Source organism: Rana temporaria, chromosome 1, assembly GCF_905171775.1.
Source record: "Rana temporaria chromosome 1, aRanTem1.1, whole genome shotgun sequence".
In the NCBI taxonomy this organism is placed as follows: domain Eukaryota; kingdom Metazoa; phylum Chordata; class Amphibia; order Anura; family Ranidae; genus Rana; species Rana temporaria.
In genome coordinates this window covers 591,371,978-591,384,672 of record NC_053489.1, presented here as the reverse complement: position 1 = coordinate 591,384,672, position 12,695 = coordinate 591,371,978, and positions in this window count along the sequence as shown.

The window sequence follows — 12,695 nt, the reverse complement described above, 5'->3', positions numbered from 1 at the left end:
CAAATGTATTTTTTTACATTTTTTTTTACAACTTCTTTTTATTTTACAATTCTTCTCTGTGGGGAGGGGGTTGGGGCAGTGGTTCGTGTCAGTAGGGCAGTGGACAGTGTCAGTAGAACAGTGGATGGGGTCAGTACTTTTATTTTTTTACAATTTATGTTTTAGATTTTTTTTACAACTTTTTTCTCTTTGTTATTTTTTTCACAAAGCTTTTTTTTTGGAGTGGGGAGGAGTGGATGCTGTCAGTAGTTTTTTTTTTTATTATTATTTTTATAAATTACATTTTTTATTATTTATTACAATTCTTTTTTTTATTTTTTAATCAGCAATGGTCGGTGGGTTTTGGTGAGATATCAGGGGTCTCAACATCTCCCCTTTGAGAAAGAAAAAGGAACTAAGGACAGAGATTCCCCAGTCCCTTTATCTTCAGCCTCAGCTCCTGTTCATTCATATTATTCATAAAATGAAGAAAAGTACGCACAGTTTACAATGTTTCAGTTATGAATGGACAGTGGCAGTGATTAGAGACTCTGTTGATTCAGAAAAGGAAGGAGCCGGTAAATGACATATAGCGTGCTTGCGTTCCCAGTTAGGTCCCTGCTAACGCATTTCGTCACCAATAGGACACCTTTTTGATGCTTCTAACGATTTCCTATTGGTGATGAAACACATTAGGCGGGATCTACGAGCTGCAGCACTTTTGATTGTTTGTGAGCATATGATCGTGATATCAGAAGTGTATATTTGGAGTCCTGTATACAGCCCTAAGAATTGGATGGGAGCTAATTCACCTACTGTTTGATGCTGTGAAGTCAATTCACCTGCTGTTCGATGCTGTGGAGGAAGATAGCTCTATGTCACAGGCATTTTTGACCTCTCTATAACATGAGGGTCCAACTCCTCTGGTAAGGAGAATAGTTGCATACACTGTGGTGTGTTTCTATGTTCACACTGAAGTTGGTGCGGGGCTCTCATCTGTTCTCCTTCATCATACATTATATGGACTGTATTTAACTGTAATGGATTAGCGCTGCAAATAGACATGTTATGCTTTTATTTTGAGGACAAACTTTGTCATTGTCGTTATAGTGCTACCTTACTTGGATTCTGTAATAGTGGGAGTAACATTTCTATGACTACTTACAAAGCTATGAACAGACAGAATACTAAGCAAAGGCTTTACTATGCCATCTATTGGTTACTGGCAAAAATATACAATCTCTCTCCAGTATGTAAGCTTAGGTTCACACGAGTGCTGCTGCATAAATCATGCATTGTACGTGCATTTTTGGTGCATTTGCACTGCCATAAAGTCTATGGCCCATGGGGCTATTTTCAAAATCATATCATTTAAAAAATGACACTGAACCATTTTGCAATGAACCAGATATTGCAGTGCGACAGCACACACAGGAGAAATAGCACTAGTGTGAACAGAGCTTTGAAAGTAATACAATATATTAAAACAAAGGCAACACTAGTACCACATCTGTAAATAATTAATTCCCATAAAGAAAAATAGGAAATATTTTACAGAAAGTCAGATTTTAGAGGCACATGTAGAGACAACTGCGAAAATTAAAATCACAGATTTATGTTTCCATATATTTATTAAAAACACCTAGGTCAATTATAGACCATTAAGGCCTTAAAGTGCCTAAACATTTCCACAAATCCAGCGAAAAAACAATCTACTGTATATCACATCGAATGTACTCTTTCACCACCAAAAAAAACTATCTAACCATTTATATATATTGTATAAAATGTTGAAACAAAAAAAGAGAAAAGGAAGTGGGACTTTAAATGAAGTACGTGGTTGCAAATGAATAGATAGTTGAATATAAAATGATATTTATTGGTTCATATATTTAAAATATATTCTTTGTATTGGTCCGTATCAGAGTACAAAACAGTTAACATAATAAGATCAATACATATCCAATAAAATTCATACATATACATACACATATTGTAAAATACCACCTGAGTGACCTATGATCTCTCTAATCCCTGTAATTTTTGAAAAAAATTGAACAAAAATATAAATTGCACGATTGCAAGAAATTAATGTATAAAATCTTGTAAGCCCATACCGGTAGTTCAGATGAAACAGTTCCATATAAAGTCTTAAAAAGACATGATTGATATTGAACAATATATCCCAATGCTCATAAATAAAATAGGGTAAGTGCAGGTGTACAGCTAATACCAAAGGTAGTGAACAAATAAACCACCAAACCTAAATAAACCAAGGAATAAAAGAAGGGAAAGGCAGGAATATGTGACTTCTGTAGAAGTAATACCTGATACGAAGACATGAGAACCATGATCCAAAGTGGTGCATAGTGTCCAATGGAGGAGAGAAAACAAAGTACCTAAAACCACCTGAGGCTGATGCCTATATAGGCGCCGCTATACAACACCCACCAACGTCACGAAAGTGTGCAGAGGGAAAAGGAGGCGCCATTACCTGAGTGGCTAAGCCGCCCGGCAATTGACGCCAAGACAAACTCCCATGTTGCTCGCGGATGGAAAAACGACAGTGTTATGGTGCCACGTGATGTGGTGCCGCACGTACAGCATGTAAGGATCTGACATTGATGCGCATTGCATGTGCACCCTACGTCCCGCGTCATCATCAACTATGTATTCATTAGGAACCGTGTACTTCATCCCACTTCCTTTTCTCTTTTTTGTTTCAATTAACAGTGATGGAGGGCGGCATATGACTACAGTAGGTCATTGCTTCATTTAAAATCCCAAACCCCTTCTTATTCAGTATTGTATAGAATGTTGACTAAGGCTTTGGGTGGTGTCCTCTCAAGCATTAACGCATTTCACCGTAAAACAGAGTTCTTCAGGGCAGAACAATGATGTAATATTGTGTTATATAATACAAAAAACAGCATAATTAGAGATTTATTAAATCATAGCCTACAGCTTAGCTTACCTATAACATCTAAGATACTGCATATGTATGAAAACACATACTTGGACAAAGGGACAAGAGGAGATCACCAGCCAGACAACCGCCTCCTTTTTGTCCTGAAGAAGCAGTGTTTTTACATGAAACACGTAGGATTTTTTGTGATCAACAAGTCCATTCTCTCATAAACAATAATGATGTGCTATAGATTGTTTATTTGTAGAGCTGTGTAAACATTTCAAGGCCTTAAAGTGATAGTTTAACATCAGTGTAAAGAAAAACATATGACTGTGTGTAAAGTTTCCAAATGTCCCTTACACAAAAGGGAAAGCCTCTCTTTTAGATCCAAATAGCACTGTTTATTTTTATTTCTCCCACTTGTAAAACTATATTGTTTGTTATTTTCACTATCCAGCCTTCTCTGGATATTTATAGATAAATCTAGCAAAAAAAACTGCATAGCAGTAGAGTGGAGTCACAAGACTACCTGCAGCACATGCAACATGAAAGCTTTTCTTGTTTCATAGACTGTGCAGTAAAATAAAAGAATGGCAAAAAAAGAGCTATTCATTTTGCTCCAATACATTTCTATAAAAGAACAATATTAAAGTGATCTGTAAAGCCTTTTTTTTAGGTAAAATAAAAAAGGAGGTTTATACTTAGTAGTAGTAAAATTGTTGCACAAAGTGCTCCCTAACCTCTTCTTCTGGGGTCCCCACCTGTGCTGTCCACTTCTGCATGTGCCCCTATAGCAAGCCATGTGCGATGGGGCTCATCTGCATCCGCAGACGCACGCAGCATGGCTCAGCAGTGCCCCCCACTCCCTCCTCACAGGATTCGACTGACAGCAGCAGGAGTCAATGGTTTCCGCTGCTGCCCAGTCCTCCTTGACAAGGAAGAGGGGAGAGAAGAGCTGAAGCCAGGCAGAGCACTGGATCGAGAGAGGACTCGAGTAAGTGTTTAGGGAGGGGGGGGCACAACAAGTGATAAAAATAAATTTGCATTAATGCAGGGAATGCATTAAAGAGGGATTCCACCTGCAATTTTTTTTTTTAAGTCAGCAGCTACAAACACTGTAGCTGCTGACTTTTAATAAGGACACTTACCTGTCCTAGGTGCCCGCGATGTCGAACCCCCCCCCCCCCCCAGGTCGGTCGCTCGATCCAAGCAGCTCCCAGCACCGCCATCCTTACTGAGGGAAAAAGGCAGTGGAGCCTTGGAGCTTCACTGCCCGTTTCCTACTGCACATGCGCGAGTCTCGCGGCACTTTTGTGAATGGGCGGCTGCTTTTTGGGATACACACAGTTCCCAGAAGGCAGTGCGCACCATTCCCCAGAACACACTGCGAGGAGGACGAGGAGGAAGACCTGCCGCGGTGGATGAAGAGGCAGATTAGGAACTTCCGCATAGCAACCGCTATTTCTGGTAACTAAAAATTATATTTTTTTTCTATTTTTTTAGATTTTCTGTAAAAAATAAATTTAAGGGTGGAACTCCACTTTAAGGTAAGAAACATTTAAACTTAATAAGTACCTTGCAATTGTATATATTCTATAACTCCATTTCATAAACTACATGCATAAACTTTATACCAGAAAAAAAAGAACAACGATAATAATAATAAACAGGATTCAAAGATGAATTAGTGGCATCTATCCATTACAGGATTACAGGATTCTTATACGTGCCCTGTACAATTATATATTTTATTACTCCATTCCATAAACTACATGTAATTTACACTAAGAGGATTTTTTTAGCAGTGACATTTGTATTCTTTATACCAGAAAAAAACCCTGAAATTATAAACAAAATTCAAAGAGGAATTAGAGCGCCATCTATCCATTATAGGTTATATCACACGTACATCACCTATTGACGTGAAATAATGTAAGCATGTTTGCTGTTTTACAGAATGGATGATAACTAGACTGTGACTGTTTACAAAGCAATCAACCATAACACTAAAAAATTACTATTCTAGGTTTACACGTGTCCTATAAAAGATCTGTTCCTAACACCCTTTCCCTTTTTATACAATGAGGCAGAGAATCTAACCAGCTGCAGTTTATTTATATCAAAAGATTTTTAGAAACAGTATTACATAAAGATAAAGTAATGTTTGGACAAATTGCTCAGCCTAAAACAAAAGTTTATGTTACAGAAAAAAAAAATGAAAACCTAAAAAAAAAAATGTAATCGTTTTATTTTTATTACGCTATTATCAAGTTGGTTTTTGTTTTGCACTGACAGCATTACCATTCTAAATAGTTTAAACCAATTCTGGGAGCGCAAATTGTACAAAATGCTATTCATCCTTTACCATTTTCAGTTTTGGAATGTATTTTTGTATTTTTTTTTATTTTTTTATTTTTAATAATTTTATTTCAATTTTTTGTAACTTTTGTATCAGTTTTGTAGTGCAGTATGGTGGAATTACCTAGGATATTTAACATTTGATTTACACAACATATGTATACTTTAACCACTTAAGCCCAGGAGCATTTGGCTGGCCAAAGACCAGGCCACTTTTTGCGATTCGGCACTGCGTCGCTTTAACTGGCAATTGCGCGGTCGTGCGACGTGGCTCCCAAACAAATATGACATCCTTTTTTTCCCACAAACAGAGCTTTCTTTTGGTGGTATTTGATGACCTATGCGGTTTTTATTTTTTGCGCTATAAACAAAAATAGAACTTTTTGCTATAATAAATATCCCCAAAAAAAAAAAAAAATGTCCTCAGTTTAGGCCGATACGTATTCTTCTACATATTTTTGGTAAAAAAAATTGCAATAAGCGTTTATTTATTGGTTTGTGCAAGTCACTAGTAATGGCGGCGATCAGCGATTTTTATCGTGACGGACAAATCGGACACTTTTGACACCATTTTGGGACCATTGTCATTTTTACAGCGATCAGTGCTGTAAAAATGCACTGATTACTATAAAAATGACACTGGCAGTGAAGGGGTTAACCTGTAGGGGCGCTAAAAAGGGTTAAGTGTGTCCTAGGTAGTGATTCTAACTGTTAGGGGGCGTGGCTATGAGTCACACGTCACTGATCGCTGTTCCCGATGACAGGGAACAGACAATCAGTGACAAATCACTAGGAAGAATGGGGAGATGTTGTGTTTACACTGACATCTCCCCGTTCTTCAGCTCTTTGACACGAGTCCGCCGGTGTCCCACGATGTGGCACCCAAACAAAATCGAAGTCCTTTTTTTCCCCACAAATAGAGCTTTCTTTTGGTGCCATTTGATCACCTCTGCAATTTCAATTTTTTTGTACTATAAACAAAAGAAGAGTGACCATTTTGAAAAAAAGCTATATTTTTTACTTTTTGCTATAATAAATATCCGCAAAAAAATATAAAAAGACACATTTTTTCCTCAGTTTAGGCTAATATGTATTCTAATACATATTTTTGGTTAAAAAAAAATGCAATAAGCGTTTATTGATTGGTTTGCGCAAAAGTTATAGCTTCTACAAAATAGGGGATAGTTTTATGGCATTTTTTATTGTTTTTTTTTTTACTAGTAATGGCAGCAATCAGTGATTTTTATTGTGACTGCGACATTATGGTGGACACATCAAAAGGGGCTTCTTAAAGGGGACGTACCTGTACGCCCATTTGCCCACAGCTGCCATTCTGCTGTATATAGGCGTGCAGCGGTCGGCAAGTGGTTAAATTGAATGTTTAGCAGTTTTACATATAATTTTTTTTTTATTATGGTAGTTGTGTTACGGTTAAAATACATCTGTATTGTTATGACATTGATCTTGTACCCAACCCTCCACTATATGTCCTAATGTATAACAGAAAATACCAATGTCTACTGTATCCTTATGTACTTTTCTTTTTTTGAAAAACAATAAAAACATTGAAATAAAAAATAAAAAACACGTCTGTATAAGGTTATCAGCTACAATAAATGTCCTGCAAGAAATTTAAACAAGACTTCTTTGAATGTAGCTTTAAATCAGCACAATAACTATTGAGCTTCCAGAGCCCAATTTTACCTCACCAATGTTTTTCTATGGAGATGCAAATGTACCGTACCCTTCCCATTTCCCCATTTATAGTGATCAAAGTTTGAACTTTTTTACAAACCCACGCTAACTGGTGTTTCTCCAGAACAAAGTATAAAAGAGAAGAGAGGCGCCTCTAAGTGAAGCAATATGGTTACATTTAATGAAGGTACAACATTTAGTGGTGGTTCACACTGGGGTAGCACGACTTGCAGCGCGACTCTGCAAGGCGATCTGCACACGACTTCAGAGGCGACTTGCAAAATGACTTCTGTATTGAAATCAATGCAAGTCGCCCTGAAGTCGTCCCAAAGTCATGTAGGAACCTTTTTCTAAGTTGGAGCAACTTGAGTCGCTCCTATTAGTACAGTTCCATAGTACAGAACGGAGCGTGACTTTTCAGGCGGCTAAGTCACCTGACAAGTCGCCCCTGTGTGAACCGGCACTTAGCAACTCACGTGATTGATGATTAAAAGAGACACATCTAATTATGCAGGCATCTGGGGTAAAGCGATCCACGTAGACCATCCTCCTCACCACTATCAGTTTGAGATCATGACCAGGAAGACTACCCTCCAGTAGAGTGATCTGAAACCGCTTTAACCGCTCGTGGAAGGAACAACATCAATGGCGGTGAGGAGAATGGTCTATGTGGACAGCTTGACCCCAGATGCCTGCAAACTTAGATATGCCTGCTTTAATCATCAACCATGTGAGTTTCTAAATGTTGCACCTTCATTAAATGTAACCATATTTCTACACTTATAGGCTCCTCTCTTCTATTTTATGCTCAGTTGTGACATGACGCTACTCTTATATCGATACATTGCTTGTATATCTGGTCAAAATGTATTTAAAAATGTAGCTTGTCTTGCAAAATGCTCTCAAACCAAGTTACTCTCAAACCAAGGTTTTACTGTAATTATGACTAGTCATTGAGGCTAGTTCACACCTTTGGAGTTTTATGTACATTTTGTAACACACAAAAATGCATGTGTCATTAAAATATATTGAAACCAATGAGGCCATTCACATGTCCACACTGAGTTGTGCTGCAATGGGTGAAAATGACACACTGAGCAAGTTGTAACAACGCAACGCGTCCGGGGGATAGGAGCCTGAAATTTTATGTCGCTAGCTGCCGTTTGAGAGCCTAACCATCCGACCTTGTGATTCGATGCCCTGGTTGTATTTTAAATGCCTGATGTTCTTTGGCTAAATGTGAGTAGCCTGTGCTCTTTTATACAGTATTAAATTATCCTTGTCCAGTGGAAGCTCTTCGATTTGTGATTTATTTTTTCATGTCCGGATCCATGTGTATGGCTGACATATGATAAATTGAATTACCATCTTGCTCCTTGGCCTGCTTTGTTGACATACCTGCCTATCTGACCATCTGGTAACACAGTGGTCTATTGCTGAGGTGAGAGTACCCATCTTTTTACTGGTGGAAGGATCACTCATAAGTTTGGTGTGCTCAATTTCACTTGGTGAAGAATCCTAGGAAGTGCCTGATTGGATCTTCAATCCTTTTGGACTTTATTGATTTTCATTAATTAATTAATTTTGGTCTTGCGCTGCACTGTTTTCTTATATACTGAAAATTACACACGTCCGATTTTTTTGTGCTTTGTGTACTGTGATTCCCCATAGAATAAGAAAAATGCATAAAAATGCATGTACAACATACAATCCACACTAAAAATTCTTGAAAATAAGGCCAAAAGCAGATACAGATAGATGTGAACCTGGCCCGATGGTGCATGCTAAAAGTGAAGGACATCTGCCAGTATATCTGAAACTTTATATGGCAATTGTAAACAGATGATGTCATACTGTAATGCTTGCAGTATGTGTATGCTTTCTTACATGCGGAGGAGTGATTAACCTGACGTATATAGCCTACAATTATAACAGCCCTATCTTTAGGTAAATTGCTTGTAAAACAATCACATACTCTGCTTTATGGTCCAGACTGTATAAACTTTAGAAACAGGTCAGACGTGTTTTGGAGGTCAGATGTCGCCTCATGGCTAAATATAAAACAAGCAGAAGGTTAAATGATAACCAGAGTGTTAACTTGGCAACAAAAAGCTCCACAGATTGGTTTACATTAACTCTGTAATCTGCAGCAACAATTACAATATACAGAAGAGAACAGGAAAAATAGGCATTGCCATTGTTTATTATATATGTTAGGTTATTGGTGTGATGGTGCGGTGTGACAGCAACTAAGCTATGTATAGTAGCTAAACGCTCCTCTGCCCACTCGTTTCCCTTATCCTTAATCGCTAAGCCTAACAAATAAAAAAAAAACACCCAAAAAAAAAAGGTAACAAATACCTTAGTCTCCAGCTGCCGGCTCATTTACCTAGAAGTGGTTGAGTTCATACAAAGAAGTTAGAGAGATCAACAGATGAGAACGCCCTATAGAAAAGACAGCTACCTAGGCTGCATGGGAAAATAATGGATGCTGATTGAAAAATAACAAATGTTATTTAGGTATGAAATATGCAGGATAAAAACGTATTAGCTCACAATATGAGAAAATAAAGAAAAATCTTCACTGATAGCATTAGACAAAGCACCTAACAGGTGGAATGTGGTGCGCTGACAATGAGCGCACAGACAAGTGGGAACAAATGACAAACATAAAACACAAAAGGTCCGGACGCTTCAATAACCATACTTGCAGAGGTTCCCAATGAAAATATCCTCCACTTACTGGATATAAACATTCCCAATATGTGATTGATATAGGGACTCTGTACATGAATGGCCCCCGGGGGATGTGGAAGAGCTATGGAATAAGATAATGGACACCTTACTGATACTCCAACATCTTAAGTAGATGCCAGGCAGAAAGTCAGTGGCCCGGATTCACAACAGAGTTACGATGACGTATCTCCGGATACGCCGTCGTAACTCTGAGTTGTGTGGTCGTATCTATGCGCTTGATTCATAGAATCAGTTACGCATAGATTTCTATTAGATCCGACCGGCGTAAGTCTCTTACGCCGTCGGATCTTAACTGCATATTTATGCTAGCCGCTAGGGGTGTGTACGCTGATTTACGCCTAGAAATATGTAAATCAGCTAGATACGCGAATTCACGAACGTACGCCCGGCCGACGCAGTACAGATACGCCATTTACGTAAGGCTTTTCCCGGCGTAAAGTTACCCCTGCTATATGATGGCGTACATGCGGCGTACCAATGTTAAGTATGGACGTCGTTCCCGTGTCGAATTTTGAATATTTTATGTTGTTTGCGTAAGTCGTCCGTGAATGGGGCTGGACGTCATTTACGTTCACGTCGAAACCAATACGTCCTTGCGGCGTACTTTGGAGCAATGCACACTGGGATATTCCACGGACGGCGGGTCACATAACATTTACATAAAACACACCCCCCTGTTCCACATTTGAATTAGGCGGGCTTACGCCGGCCTATTTACGCTACGCCGCCGCAACTTACGGAGCAAGTGCTTTGAGAATACAGCACTTGCCCGTCTAAGTTGCGGAGGCGTAGCGTAAATAGGATACGCTACGCCGGAACAAAGATACGCCGATCTACGAGAATCTGGCCCTCTGTGTCCAGCCTATATGTTGATAGTACAACAACTATGATGCATCTAAAGTCAAGCAAGGACAGAGTCCCATCACTTCCTAGTGGTTGAGTTAAACCTGTTTTCAGGATCCTGAGAAGTCTGAAGGTCTCAAATCGCCAAATACATTCCTGCAGGAAAGTTTTTTATTTTCATTCCAAAAAGAATGTAAAGCATCAATAGGAAAGTGAAAATTGAGGCATTGACTTTGTTGGCTTCCAAAATATATTTTTGTATGTAAACTTTTCAGAATAATTTGTTCTTTTCATTAGGCCCAGTGCATAAACCAACAATAAAAAATAAAAAAGGACATCCTTAACTAAATCCGTAAAACGTAAATATTTGATAGTAGAAAACGTTCTTAATAAATATGTAGCGCCTGGTTACTTTCAGTACCGGAGCTATGTTAAATTTAGAGGGGGTGAGAGAGTTAGTCCACTCTGACCATGTTGATTTGTTCAAATTTGGGTCTCTGTCTCAGCTTTGGCTGTGCTGTGGGTCCATTCTGTTTTTTCTGGGGTGCTGATCTCACCCCAGGTCGGCAGGTGGCAGCAGTGGAGTCAAGGATTGGGTGCTCTTGCCCAGCAGCATATCAGGAAGGTTTGGCCTCGCTGTGCATGCTGGAAGAGAGTATTTATGAGGCAGACGTCATCTTCCTGGGTCTCTCCTCGTGTGGTGCCCACCTTTAGGGTGGCCACTTCACGCCACCCCGGCGAATGGCCTTCCGGGCCGGGGTTGCGCATGCAACGCAAGGATCCTGGCTTTGGGACCACGTTGGCCCGGAGCAATTGATCTGCCGCTTGGGGAATCAGTAATCAACTGGGTCCCACCTAAGAAGGTCCTGGGTCGTCCGTCCAGTTGGAGGAGGCCGTACAGTGGAGAGGATTATCTCCGCTGTTCATTTACCAGGAGGGTCTGTGGCAGAGACTTTTTCCTAAGGTTCGAGTGACATTCTGGCTGCCAGGCCGGTGAGAGAGGACTGTCCAGGTGCGCTATACCCACTCAGGCTGGAGTGGTGAAAGAGACATTACACGTGGGAGCAGGGCCGTATTAATAGCATCATGGGCCCCTGGGCAAAGTAATGTTCTGGGGCCCCTACAGTGGTCATGTGAAGGTAAACGGACATCAAGTAGGTAGGCGGCAGACTGCCTCCCTTGTGTATCTATCACTCTCAGTGCCATCATGGGGCCCCCCAATTTCAGGGCAGAGTGGGTTCAAGGACCAGCTGCTTTGGGGAAAGTGCAGGGGCCCCCCATGCAGCTGGGGCCCCTGGGCAGTGCCCAGGTGTGCCCTCTCATTAAGATAGCCCTGCGTGGGAGCAGGACTGTTTCCCTACTTCTGACATCATAATCTGCTAATTTTATTTCTTCTCCTATCTCTACTCTTCACCAAGTTTTATTGTTTCTACCCGGCTGGGTAATAATAAAGAGCACAAGAAAAGACACCTGTCATGGACATTCACTTGCTACAACTTTCACCAATCACCCCTAGACATCAGAGAAACACGAGGTAACATGCCGCCAAAAACCAACCAGTAGCTACTTCGGGGGTAGTGCTACAAATAAAATAAATAAAACATGTACAAAATAACACACATTGTCTTTAACCACTTCCCAGTGTTGTATCACATATATGTGGTGGCCGGGCAGGTGAGTGCTAAAGCGGTATTAAACCTAAAACCAAAAATGTATTATATTGCCGCTTACCAATCATTAGATGTGGTGGCGGCATCAGTTTTCTTTTCTTAGTTTTTTTCCCTCTGTTTTCATCTGGTTATCTGGCCAGTAGCATAGCCAAATGCAACAGTGTGCGTTTGGGGAGGGGGTAGTGTTAAAGCAGTTTTCCAAAGGCAAAAGGGTTTTTATCTTAATGCATTCTATGTATTAGGGTAAAAAAATAAAACTTCTTCATGCAGCCCCCCCCCCCCCCCCCTCCCCTAGCCCAATCTCGATCCAGCGATGTGCAGAAGTGCAGCGGCTCTCTTTGCTCTCTCTCTCTCCTCATTGGACAGAAAGGCAGCAATGGGAGTCACAGAGCCAGCTTGGAAGCGATGACACACCTTAGGGAAGAGATACACAGTTCTCAGCCTGTGTCTCCTGCCTGTCATAAGAAGTACAGGTGACCCAGCTT